Source organism: Charadrius vociferus, unplaced genomic scaffold (genome assembly GCF_000708025.1).
Source record: "Charadrius vociferus isolate BGI_N301 unplaced genomic scaffold, ASM70802v2 scaffold109, whole genome shotgun sequence".
Classification (NCBI taxonomy): Eukaryota; Metazoa; Chordata; class Aves; order Charadriiformes; family Charadriidae; genus Charadrius; species Charadrius vociferus.
Genome location: NW_009650060.1, coordinates 1,048,011 through 1,062,517, shown reverse-complemented (window position 1 = coordinate 1,062,517; position 14,507 = coordinate 1,048,011). Strand labels below are relative to the sequence as shown.

Genomic DNA, 14,507 nt, shown 5'->3' with positions numbered 1-14,507 from the left:
AATGGCACATGTTCATGTTATGACATAAACCCTTTTGATTTATGCAGTGTACTTATCTAGTATGGTCTGCTTTTCTTTTTTTTTTTTTTTTCTTCCCACCCTTTTTCTGTTTTATTTTCACATTTTTATTAGGTGTCCTCTATAAGGAAATGTTGTTTCTACCCTTGCACCCCAGCACTGCCATCGCACTCCCGCTACTCCGCAGCCTACAACGCTGCACGCCTCCTTCAATTATATAAAGCGGGCACAAACACCACTAACAAGCTGCTACCTGAGCCTCGTACAACTTACCAGGCGATCAGAAAATGAACGTATTTAAACGTGTAATACGCAATCCTGACCCTACGGTAACCAGCGGCAGATTTCCCTGCATTTCACCAAAAGTACGTGAGCCTCTCCGCTTCCGCGGCCAGCGCTGCTCTCAAGCAAAATGAACCCCGAACCTACAGAGAACTGCAGAGCTGTAGATGCTTCTCATCATAAGGGATGAAGAAGAAATAAAATAAAATTGAGACCCAGTGGTTTTTGCACATAAAACATTAAGCTTTAATAAACTACTTTTCAATGTAAGATGTTTCTAATTCTTTTGGTTTTGTTTTTTGGTTTTTTTTTTGCTATCCACCATTTTAGTGGTTCAGGTTCAGAACTGATTTATGCAATGTTTAATTCTTTTTTCTGTTTTTTTTTCCTATTCTTCATCCTATTTCATTCCTATTCTTCACCTCGTTTCATTCCTATTCTTCACCCCGTTTCATTCCTATTCCTATTTTTATACAGATTTTGCGTTCAAGATCACTGCCACACTGACATCACTAATATTAAAAAATTCTGATCCTGCCTATCAACCCTAAAACTCATACGAACTTCCCCAAATAGCCGTATTATGCTATATATGGCCATATATAGCATAATACCACCTATGCTAACACACACCGTTCTTAGATAAGCTGTACCTACAGAACAAACACTTCCCAGAGAACAGATCCTGTATCCATCTTCATCAACTTGAGTCAATGCTAATCTGAAAGGCTTACCCAAGGAAGAGATGAATGTTATTGCCTTGTTCATCAAATATTTGATCGTTCTAAAGGGACTGTCAAACAGAATGCCAATTAAGATACGAGCTCGGGTTTATTATGAGCCATACCAAGAGGAAAAAAAAAAAAACAGTTTTACGAAAAGTCATCACTTATTTGTCACAAAGAGTAATAACCTCTGGACCTCATAACGACCTGGGCGCCAGAGTCAAAGCGGAGGCAGGAAAACTTCCTAAGGGCGATGCAATCCCCCAGCGCGGAGACAGCAGCAGGTTTAGCACCAGAGTGACAAAAAACAACAACAACAACAAAAAAAAAAGCTGCCCAGCAGAAAAGGACCTGGGGGTGTTGGTGGGCGACCAGCTGAATATGAGCCGGCACTGTGCCCAGGTGGCCAAGAAGGCCAATAGCATCCTGGCCTGTATCAGCAATAGTGTGGCCAGCAGGACTGGGGAAGTGATCATCCCCCTGTACTCGGCACTGGTGAGGCCCCACCTCGAGTGCTGTGTTCAGTTTTGGGCCCCTTGCTACAGGAGGGACATTGAGATGCTGGAGAGGGTCCACAGAAGGGCCATGAAGCTGGTGAGGGGTCTGGAGCACAAGTCTTATGAGGAACGACTGAGGGAACTGGAGGTGCTCAGCCTGGAGAAAAAGAGGCTGAGGGGAGACCTTATCACCCTCTACAACGACCTGAAAGGAGGATGTAGAGAGGTGGGGGTTGACCTCTTCTCACTGGTGACAAGTGACAGGATGAGAGGAAACGGGTTCAAGTTATGCCAGGCGAGGTTTAGATTGGATATTAGGAATTTCTTTTTCACTGAAAGGGTTATTAGACATTGGAAGAGGCTGCCCAGGGAGGTGGCAGATTCACCATCCCTGGAGGTGTTTTAAAAAAGGGCAGATGTGGTACTCAGAGACATGGTTTAGAGGTGGTTTTGTCAGGTTAGGTTAATGGTTGGACTTGATGATCTTAAAGGTCCCTTCCAACCTCAACAATTCTATGATTCTATGACAAAGAAAAATACACACAGGAGAAAACATACCCCAAATGTTACAAAAAAAATGAGATGAAATGGTTCCTTGGCAAAATTTTGGCTATTTCTTGGTTGCGTTATAGTTTATCCTTCCCTTTACTGACTTTTCAGACAACCCCTTCCTGCGACGAGTTAGGAAGAAAACCGAATTGATGCAGGATGGTGTCTATGAACTTGGCCGCATCTGAACAAAGAGAGGGGAAAAAAAAAAAGAGATGGCACACTGGGATTGAACACACGGGATGCGGTAAGGCATGGAAGCAAGGGTGGGAAGGGAAGACAACGGGGCATTCAAGAGCACCATCAGAGAGAGCTGGAGACCGGCTTCTGGAAAGGCAAGAAAAGCCGAAAACTTGGAAAACTTGCAAGAGGTAGACCCAAATTTTCTGCACTGTAAATGGGAAGGGATAAGACTCAATTAACAAGCACATCGCTTCTCACCGCCAGTGTCGAGAGAAAACTTTTGCGATTACTAGCAAATTCAGATTTAGAGCCTGTAATGACACTCCTTACATTTCTCACAGACAAAAAAAAAAAAAAATAATAAACCAAAACCCATTTAAGTGGTAATATTATTAGAAAACACCCTTTTGGATTCACATGCATTATTTCACAGCATTGCCAGAATTCAACCCAACAAACAAGATGCTCTTATACGTGGTTCTTTACCGGCATAAAAGCCGCCAACCACCAGCGATAACGAATTTCTCCGGCATTATAAGCCTAAATAACACCTGACAGCCTGAGTCCCCGCGAACATGCCCACCGAGCAGCCGCGCACGGTGCTGATGGACCCACGCAGGGCACCGGAGGAGATGCTGGAGCCTATTCCCACTTAACACCTATTACGAGGGGAAGAAAGGAAAGTTTATTCTAACGTAACGTGTGACATAAATATATGTCAGTTGTCATTCCGTATGACATCAACTTCCATTTTACCTCGGGATATTATTTAAGTAATAAATCCTAACAAGGTGAGCTTTATCATCCCACGGAGTGTATCCGGGAGGTAGAGACACAAGGTGATGGCAAGAACGCTCGAAACATGATAATTCCTGACAGCTGCTGCTTGAGCACAAGTTAAATTGAACAGTTTATCTCAGCATAAAGATGTTATAAGGTTTTATGTTTAATTTAAAAAAATTAACATAAAACCCAGAGAAAGCAGAGTTAGGCAATCTTTCACAAACATGACATACTACAATCACTGTATAAGCTGGATTAGTACTTATTACCATGCTACTAGAGAATTAAGCTGTTTTTAGACCACCAAAGAGCTTTAAATTGCAACTTTTGTCTCTGTAAGAGAAACCTATATTTAAAACGGCTGCTAAATTCAAATTAACAGCCACATCATTAACGTACCATCTCACAACCCCCCCCTACATTTCAACTGCTATTATGGTATTCTTATCTAGACCTATCGTCGCTACAGCATATAATGTATACAGTACTCTTCGATAACTACGTTGTGCGAATCCTCACAAAACCTGCACTGAAGGTCACATTTGGGAGGCGACTGCCCTAGCTCCCCTCCCCGAAAAAACCCCAAGTCTTTTTTCCGTGTTACAGATGACCTTCTTCCATAGAGCAGGACCATCACAGCCGCAGTAGCCCCGCTGCCTTGGATGCTGGCCAGATTTCAGGGCCACCATCCCCACACGCTCGGGTCTTACACTAAGCCTGTGCTTAATCCGAATCACTTAATAGTCCTTCTGACTTCTGAGGAACTACTTACGTGGATTAAGTTAAGCGTGTGCTTAGTTCATACGAATATTCACGGGAGGGAAGCTGAGCGTGTGCGCAGGTTCAGAGTCGCGATGTGTCCAGAGAACGCTCTGACCTTTGCTATCGTCTTTCCCATTATTTTACACCAAAGGACTGAAAACCGGTAAAATATAAAAGCCTTTACTTTTTTTTTATTTTTATTTATTATTTTAATTACCAGCAGACAAAATGACTAATACAGGTTTCCATTTATATCAAGCAAATTATAAAAGTAAAGGTGCTAAAGTATTTTTATTTTGCTTTATCAATCTTCTTCGTGTCACGTAACCGTGATTTACTCTTTTACGGCACTGCCCTAAATCTTTCAATTAAATTCCCATGCAACTTAACTAAAACCACATTTTGCCTTCCCCTCGGGAGACCACACAGGGCACATATCTCTATCTACAGACATGGAAGCTGAGCTCTCCGATTCAGCAGGCTTACAGCACGAAGCGGGTTTAAAACAGCACCTGATTGGGACTGGAGCGTTCCGTCTGTCTGGCAGAAGCTCTGCCGGAACCAAGGACTGACGGCCACGGCCACCGTTCGCATCGCAGCAGAGGTAACCCAGATCCCCCTGGAAAAGGGAGGATTACCGAGGGCACCATCCTGCAGCAGCAACAGGGACTCTCCCGCACCGCAGACGAAACCCGAGGTCACAAATCTCTGCTGCGGAACAACTCCGTTCACAGTAAAATGAGTTGATGATTGAAGATCTGGCCGCCCAGAACTGAGCTCCGAGCACTCTTCGCTTGCCAGGTGCAGTATTACAGTAAAACAGAATTAAGATTTGTATATCACTACAAATATGAGACTTTTGGTGGAATACAGATACTAAAAAACCCCTGAATGACGGCACTGAATTGACATTCATCCGTCCTTCAGGAGGGAAGCGTGGTGCTGGAAGAAGTGGTTTTGCACAAGCTAGAACTAAAACCTTAAGCATCAAATCCCACCTACTTCTCACAAGGCACTGACCCCTTTGTTCTCGCCATGCCCCAAATTATACTGTACATAGAAATACATTTCTTTTTCCTGAAATTTCAATTGGCAGGCCTAATGTCATAGAGCAGAGTATTTAACCCTCAGATTTTTACCCCAAATATGGTTTTATTCTGGGCACGGTCCTTGCGGGCTCAGCAGAGCGAAGCCAAGGTACCACCTGAGACCACATGGGCACTACAACCCAACAAATAGTCACCGATCACCATAAAACACAGAACACACTGTAAAACACACAGCCACTGCTGATGGCTATATTTTCTCCAGCCCATCAGAAATCAACCAAAATCGTATAGCAAAGAAGAGGAGCTCAGGGTACCCATTTGCAGCGAGATTAGGGGCAGTTCATCCTTCCGGTGAAGGCAAGTAGGGTTGGGAGAGGAAGAAGTAGTGAACAGTGCTCTGCTGCGATGCCTCCTCAAACGTCAGAGAAGGACAGAGCAAGGAGAGGACAAAAGGTATGACCACAGACACATCCACCTTGAGAAACAAGGGGTTCGAAGACCCAAAATGTCTTCCAGCTCTTCAAGACCAAACCTGAGGGCTTCGGTTCCTCCATCTCTCCCACTATCATACAGTTTCTTTGATTTCAACCCAGAATTCAGGCAAGTCCACGGATCTGGCTTTAAGTTATTTTTCAAATATAACCTGTATAGCATTATTAATGCCTGGAACATTAAACAGAGCAGTTATTTTTGTTTATTATTACACACGTTTTTATATGATCAACTCACAGAAGTTGCACTTTTATCTCTAAACCAAGAATTCACAAATCGCAATCAGATATAAAATGCTTTTCCATTTCCCATTAAACAATAGATGACTCTGAATTTCTGAACAATAAATACTAATAAGGGATAATATGACGGTATAGAGTGTAATAAATAATAAATTAACAATAATTTTTTTGACATGGAATGTACAAATGTCAAAAATGCTTATAGAGATTATAATATATATCTCATAAAATAAGGTTTTCTAGATAGAGCATAATTTGAAATGTTTACAGAAATAATTAAGTCTTACTATTTTAACGTTCTTTATTTTGCAGAACAAATCACAAGGGCTGTCATGCCTTTCATCTTAATTAGGCCATGTGTTTGTCTTATTTATTTGTTATGTACTTTCATAAACGTTTACAAATATTAATTGTAAAGAAAAATATTTTTCCCTCTTGCTGCAATTACTATATGTACGTATAGTACACAGTGATAAATATTCATGGCTGCTTCCAGTTCAATAGTTTTGGATTTGGGGTTTGCCTTGTATGCTAAAACGCGGTAGAAATGAATAGCTTGTTTTGAACTCAGATTGCCAATCCCTTTTTGCTATTTTGACTTACAAATGCATTCTCCCTCCCTCATTTTATAGTGTGCCATTTTGGACTGTAGTTAAAATTCTTGTTCCTACTGTGACAGACCTTAGCTACGTTTTCCAAAAGAATTTACCGCCCAGAAATCAAATGCATTTTCCCCTTCTTCATGTATACCATACCCCAAACAAAACTCTCACCTCTCTGCACGCACATCTGCTTTTGACACAGCTGGAGCAGAAGGGGGCTGCGTTTCCAGCCCCACTATTGCATGTCCCACCCTTTCCTGTGTCTCCTTGGGCCACCCGCATTTTCTGACCTCTGTCAGGACCGTGGGTAGAATTTTTGAGGACCTCCCGTCTCAACCTGCGCACCCCACTGGTGGTATCCAGCAAAGCTGGAATGGGGCCTGAGCTGAATAATAGCAAATCTCTCACCTTTAACATATTCAAGAGGTCACATAAATTCATTATTTCATTTTTAAATTATTTGGGTTCTCTCTCAATTCCTTCCTATCCCTCTGAACTCTTATTTCAACCAGCTGATCAGAATATTTATGTGCAATCAAATCTCAGAAACCAGTTTTGGGGGCCAGATCCTGACACAATTAGTTAAGAACTCACCTGAAACACTTACCACTATTTTCAATGACCTTTAACACAAACAGATAGCAAAAAGGATGTTTAAACAGTTAAATCAAAACTACTTTCTTTAACATCAAGAAGCTTGAAACAGACTCTCCCAGAGAAGACTTTTAGGTGTTTGAGGGGGGAGTATTTTGGTTGGATTGCTTTGGTTTGTAGGCAACGGCACTGAAGCTTCTTGAATTTTATTAAGTGTGTGGTACTATTTTTTTCCCTGATTTGTAATTAAATTTGGCTTCAATTAATTACTGACAGATGCACATTTCTTACTTTAGTGGCCAGATTGTTCACCATGGGCTACACTGTCCTCTCTGCTCCCACAAAGGGAGAGGTCATGACCAAGCAGCTATAGCTGCGGTGATGGGGGGGAAGGAGAAAGCCATGAATCCACATCATCTTCCTCGCTCAGATTTCGCACCGACAGCATTAAATAACGAAGCGAAGGCACCTTATTAAAGCAGAACGTAAGCGAATCAGAATAACCCACTAGCGAAAAGTAGCCATTGCTGGATGGTCTATGAGAGATGTACGGACTAACTCTATTCTAATATATGCTATGATGGAGAAAGAAAAATAAAGTAAGAACAAAGGATGACATCTGAAGGCAACAAATTCACCAAAGGTATATACACAGGATTTAGTGATCTACAGTAAAAAGACTTTTTTTAAAGAAAAGACCTGGAAAACCGATGTTCTACTCAATTAGGTAATGCTTAAAACCCATTAGCTATTGTTTTAAAGTATGCAAATTCATTTCATTGGGTAGATCTTGATATCTGTCCAACTCTGGAGAAAAAACAAACATGTCCAATGACTGGCATGGAAAATGCAATACACCCAAGAGGTGGGAGCAACATGGAGAAGTCCTCAGACTACACATAACAACACCGCTATTCAGTAGCAAACCTGAACAACAAACATCGAGGACCACTACTCTGCCTCATCCGGTGTCAGTCTGGACCCAGGACGACACAGAAGAGACAGTCAACGTCATGGAGATATGGACCTCACAGCAAGCGAGATTGATTTAAACTATTGAAGGAGAATCAAACTCAGCACAGACTCACCAAAATAGTGAGAGCTTCCCTTAAAAAGGTGTATATGAATAGATGCCCGAATGAATGAATGGCAAAGTAAAAGAATGGCTGATTTCCCTTTATTTTAAAAAGTTTTGGCAAACTCAAAACTTAAATCTTCTCCCAATTTTCAAGGTTACACAGTCTATATTTTAAAACAATAGAAGCCCCACTCACTTTGCACCATCACAGAGAGGGGCAGGGTCTTAGCAAACCGGCAAACAGTTTTGCATTTCAAATGGCCCCAAAATCCTATTCTCCAAAGTACCTCAAACTGGTTTGTATGTTGCTTTATGCACCTTGATATCTAAACACCTTTTTACAAATTTGAAGACTATCGCTAAAAGGAACTTAAGTTTTCTTAGCAAACAGATTTCACCTTTTTCTTAGAACCCGTGGCTCTGATTTCATCTCACACAATCTATAAACATCAAGTCCTTTAAAAAATATTTTTTACGGAAGCTCTTAGCTAATTTTCCAAAAAAAACTTCCCCAATCCAGAGCATCAACCCAAGGCCTAACTACTGCCTACGAATGGGGACCTCAGGAAAAGCAGGATTCTTCCCAGCAAACTAATACAGTCCTCGAAAAAACTCAGACTGTCATAAAACCTGAGCAGCTGGCAACTCTGTCACCATGAAGTATCCATATGGAAGACCGAGATGTGTCAAACTACCCAAAACGAGTTTGGATAGTGCAGAAGATGGAATAAATAATTCAGTATCTTCAACACTTTCAACAGCAGGTAGTAGATATGCTACCTGCTTCTACAACGTGCCAAAATGTAACACGCGAGTGCGAGCGAGCGAGAGAATGTGAGGATCTCCAACCTGTTTTCATGAGGATATTTTGCTCGAGGAACTTCTCTTTTTAGAGGCATATGATCCGTATCAGATGTTTGTCAGGAGCAGGCAGCACTACAGAACATTAGGAATAACTTAGTGATTTTAATATATATTCACCAAACGCACACTCCTTCATATATATATATATATATATTAAAAAGTAGCTTAATCAAATATTACCTCCCCAAAAAAATGTACGGAAATTATAAATATTTATATCTTCCAACTGCCCTTCACATGTCTATAATATTTGTTGCTGCGGCATAGCAGCAACTTTCCTGCCTTAGTATAAACAGAGCAAACTATTCAATGCGATCAGGGAACTGGCGGTCAGAACTGCCATTTCAATGTTTCTGCTCTGTGTTGGCGCAATAATTCAACTACAACACTACGTTGTGAGGTGTCAATCTCCTTCCTTCTCTTCCTGCAAGAAACAGTCACACACTGGTGCATAAACCTACACCATTTGTACTTACAGAAGATAAAGAGACACTTCTGTTCCCTATGAAATTAAAATGAGATATTTAATGTTCAAGACTCTCTAGACCTGGATTTGGAGGACCAAACCCCAACGCACATGGAGATATTTATCAACCAGCACTTCACCAACAACACAGGGACAGCAGGTAGATCGATATTCAAAAGTGTATCAATAAGGAAAATATCTGTCTTCGTGTATTACACACTATTTTCAGCCTCTAAACTTTCTTATTAAACCATTTTTTAACTCAGCAGAGCCCACACCCGCTACCAGATTTGAACGGTTACACCGAAACGGTTGAATGACCGACTGAAGTGAGATTTCAAAGAAGTGAGACAAACGCTCTCCTAAATTCAAAAGCTGCCAAACGCATTTCATCAGACTTTCAAAAAATAATTGTTTTGCCTGTTCTGAATTAAGCTTTAAGTGCTTTAAGAGAGGTTTCTCCGCAAACATGGCTAGAGATCACAAAGGGGAGCATTTGGATTGAATGTAACCCTTCAGTCATATATTTATTAAATACAACTTGCATCATGCCGGGCATATACCGTAAGCTGGTTTATTTCCATTTACATAACACGATTTTAAGTGTGATCTGTATTGATGTCCTATCATTTTATTTCTCGTGTTATCATAACAGGCCTCTATCTATCGTGCCACCAGCAAAAGAAAAGGAAGAAAAAGATCTCAGCTCTGCAGCTTGGGCAAGGCGCTTCAGAGCTCCGGACACAGGAGCAGAGACATAAAGGAAAGAATTCAAAGAAAAAGAGAACGTGCTAAAATTGTGAGAGAATTTGACAGCTCTGAAACAGAAGCCTTTTGCCCATTTTTTAAATCATAGAATCATAGAATGGTTTAGGTTGGAAGGAACCTTAAAGATCATCTAGTTCGAACTCCCTTGCCCTGGGCAGGGACACCTCCCCCCAGCCCAGGTTGCTCCAAGCCCCGTCCAACCTGGCCTTGAACACCTCCAGGGATGGGGCAGCCACAACCTGCGCCAGGGGCTCACCACCCTCAGAGTAAAGAATTTCTTCCTAATATCTCATCTAAATCTCCCCTCTTCCAGTTTGAAGCGGTTACCCCTTGTCCTATCCCTCCATGCCCTTGTAAAAAATCCCTCTCCAGCCTTCTTGCAGGTGCCCTTCAGATACTTGGAAAGCTGTTATAAGGTCTCCCCGGAGCCTTCTCTTCTCCAGACTGAACAACCCCAACTCTCAGCCTGTCCTCATAGCAGAGGGGCTTCAGCCCTCTGATCATCTCTGTGGCCCTCCTCTGGAGCCGCTCCAATAGGTCCATGTCTTTCCTATGTTGGGGACTCCAGAGCTGGAGGCAATATTCCAGGTAGGGTCTCCCCAGAGCAGAGCAGAGGGGCAGAATCCCCTTCCTCGCGCTGCTGCGGATGCAGGTCAGAATGCGGTTGGCTTTCTGGGCTGTTAGCTCATGTTGAGCTTCTCATCAACCAACACCCCCAAGTCCTTCTCCTCAGGGCTGCTCTCCATCCATTTCCCATCCAGCCTGGATTTGTGCATTTGTATTTGTGTGTTTGTTGGTCACCTATGTCCCATGTCAGGAGCTCCAAATGGTCTCCAGCTCCTGGCTGGGAGTTTTGCAGGGTGAACAACTACACCAGTCATTCATAGTCACGTTCAAGTCAATTTTTACAACACGAACGCATTCCCCCAGTAAGCAAACTGAACCCCAATGCTGCAACATTCTAAGACTTTCCCCACATGGAAAAATCCAGTAATAAAATAATAATCTAATTATAATGTTTTGGGGCTTCCAGATAGTTTACGAATGATGTTTTCCCAACACCTCTCATATGCGACTCCAGTATCTTGAAACTTCTGAATTCCTTTTATCATCAAGTAAAGCATCCAATGCCGAATGCCCATTATTCCCCAGTAAGGGCAGGAGAAATACCCAACTCTGGGTATTCCAGATAGTTTACAAATGATGTTTTCCCAACACCTCTCATACGTGACTCCGGTATCTTGAAACTTCTGAATTCCTTTTATCATCAAGTAAAGCATCCAATGCCAAATACCCATTATTCCCCAGTAAGAGGCAGGAGAAATACCCAACTCCGGGGTTGAAGCCGTACAGAACAAAGTCAGAAGAATATACTAGATGCTTTCTAATCTCTGAGATTAAGAAACTGAGGCCAAAGCTTGCTTATCAAGGGCCACGAAGAGAACCGGGGCCACAGTGAGAACTCAGGAGCCCAAGTCACAGTTGAGGATAAGCGAGTGTCACGGTCTACTGATTCAATCAACTCATATATTATCACTCTGTCGACAGATCTTACGGACCCCACTCACCACAGTACCTGAAATAAAATGTTGTCTTCGTGGGACTGTACATAGTGATTCAGTGTTTTCAGATTATCATATTTCCAGGCACAGATAGTACATGTATATGCACATATGTTCGCATGCGTGCACACACAGATACACACACACATATACACAACGGGCATATATACACATATATTTTCTGCACTTCCATCAAATTCCACCATAAAACAGCGAAGCATTCTGAATTAAGCTATTTCTACTGCGGCCAGGAAAATTGTTGACAACTGCTAATTTGTTATGGGGAAAAGCTCGTGCCTCCCTCCGTCACAGAAAGCTGAAAATCTGTTCGAGGTGGCTGGCCCACACGCTTTCCCGTCTGCAAAAACCGAGCAAAGCACCATAGTTCTCTTCAAGGTCTCCAAAAAACCCCATTGTTTTTTTCCCAGCGATGCCTTCGGACTACACGTAAAACCTTTCAGGGGCTCCTGAAAAGGAAACTTTACTCAAGCTGTTTGTCAAGATGACTGGAGATGTTCTTCGGAAAGTATTTCCAAAAAAGTTCTGGAGCGCTGGTAGCTGTACAATCATATGGGATTAATTTTCTGTATATATCTCTCTATATTGCTGGAAGAAACAAATTAACTTCTAAATTCAAAGATCTTTATACAGCCCTGTGCTCTTAGGTACAAATATTTAAGTAAGCTCTACTTCCTGTCAAACACCGAAATGGATATTAAATTACATTAAATTATTATAGATACAAGTAGTAAAATTTCTTTTCTGCTTTCCCTGTGAGCTCCTGCGTCTTGGTATTTCTTGCACCGAATATAAAAGGTAATTTAATATTATCTGCGATTTAAATTCCGGCTTCTATTAAAACACTAAGTGTGTGTTGGACATACAAACACACCCCCAGAAGCCTGTGCCAGAAGAAGTCTCACAAATATCCCCCGTAAAGGGATGACTCTACAAACTGGCTCAGGAAAACAGTATTTATTTACCATGCTCCTTTCCCCAGCATCTTGAGATGATTTCAGGATGCCATCCGTTCATTCACCTTTACTTCTTTTCTTAAAAAGAAATGAATAAACAAACAAACCACAAAGAAGGAAGGAACTTAACCATTCCAGCCCCAACTAAACCCAAAATTCCCCACTAAACCCTACGGGCACCATCTGTATGTGGTCAGCACGGCGGGAGCTGCCCCAGCCTGCAGGTACATCAAGAGGGGGAAATGCTTCTCTTGGCTTCAGATATGATATTAAAGAAAGGAATATAGTTGGCGGGTTGTTTTGTGTTTGTTTGTTTGGGGTTTTTTTTAAATATATATATATATATATATATGGGAAATCTCTCTGTCTTTCTGACCTGTGGATTGACTTGAGAAAGAAGCAAACCAGTAGATAAAGTAAAAAACTTGATTTCTTTCCTTTCTTCTTGCTCCTGTGTTTGGGTATTATTAGAAAGCACAAAACCGAGGAGGAGCAGGGCACTAGTAAAGAATATCAAGCTAAAATTACATCCACTGGGGTGACATAGTGCAGTATCCCGAGCCGTCCCACCATAGACCTCCTAAGGGCTACTGTTTCAAGGAACAATTAAACGAGATTACACAGAAACCATTCACGATTGAAATTTTCCAGCTTTATGTCACATTGCATTATTCGAATGAGTCTCAACTTTTAAAAACATCAAAACACCAAAAGAAAGCGAATGAGGATGGTAAAAAAAAACCAAACACTCGGAAGAAATAAGAGTCTTAGCAGAAGCAAGAGAGCCATCCATATTGAGTACCACCAATGGGTAAGAAGTCACAATGTCTTTGAGAATGTACCACCCACTCTCTTTTTATTGCAAGATTAATATGAAAAATGCTTATTATTCTCTTAGCAATTTTTTCCGGCGACGTTCCTCAGGTTGTGCCTATAGGGTCTTTGCACGTCCATCCCACGGGAGTTGCTGGATGGAGCCCTGGGTTCCCACCACAGCTGGGCGCCCAACTGCACCACCTTCGGGGTTCGGAGTTCCACAACAGAACGAGGGCTCAGCTTTCAGGAAAGGATACAGCCACGAAACTACAGAAAAAGCTCTTCAGAAGTAAGAAAAGAAAACCTGTATAGTTTTTTTTCAAAGTTACCAGAGAAATGTGAAGCAGCAAGCACTCAACCTCCCTCTTCTCTCCACTCACAAGCACTTACAGAAAGCCTGTTCTTAACCCTTCTGCACAGACAAAATCCCCTTTTATCTTCCATTTATTTTCATTTTTACCTGAAAGGCAGAGAAGAGTTGGGCTTTTATGTACAACAAACACGAAACGGACTTTTTTTGCAGTGCATTAGGCTGCGGTCTATTTTCACCGACGGCAACGCATACCTGAATTTCCACAAAAATAACCATTTTTGCCCTTCTGATTTAAGTAGGGCATATATTTAACGTAACGTTCATCTATACATGTTCTCACTGTTTAAGAACTCGGCGCAGGTGTTATTAATAAAATAAATTTATTTTTAAAAAGGATGCTATTCTATAAGCTTTGAAGCTCACACATAGTCTAACTTAACCCAGCTTGGGCTCATCTGGTCTTTAAATGACTTCTTTCATGTGGTCAGCCCACGAGCCATACGTACTGCTGCTCAATCACGCCACTGTACATCGTCAGCGTGAGGATGATTTGCATGATTTGCATTTCCTGTACCGTTTGAGCTTCAATGAGCTCTAAGCACCACGTACAAAAGAAACCACCGCCAAGTAATGCAAAGATTTTAGTTAAACCAGATGAGACTATTTTAGTCAGGCTGCCAATACTGACGGGGGGGGGAGAAAAAAAAGTCTCAGGGATATCCTGTTAAATAAGGATTTATTTGCAGGGAATCTGAACCTTAGATTCATACCCATACTTTTAAAATATAAAAGTTGTATGAATTCCTTAATAAATGTGTCCTAGCAGAAAATAATTCAGTGAGAACACTTTTTTTTTTTTCCCCCCTATGTTCCAAAGATTTTGGCACC

General features: G+C 41.7%; 1 protein-coding gene across 1 annotated transcript in view; it reads right to left on the bottom strand.

Moving 5' to 3' along the window:
* The window catches only part of GTDC1 (glycosyltransferase-like domain containing 1), a 133,791-nt gene that overhangs the window by 97,155 nt on the left and 22,129 nt on the right, over positions 1-14,507 (bottom strand). The window lies entirely within an intron of this gene.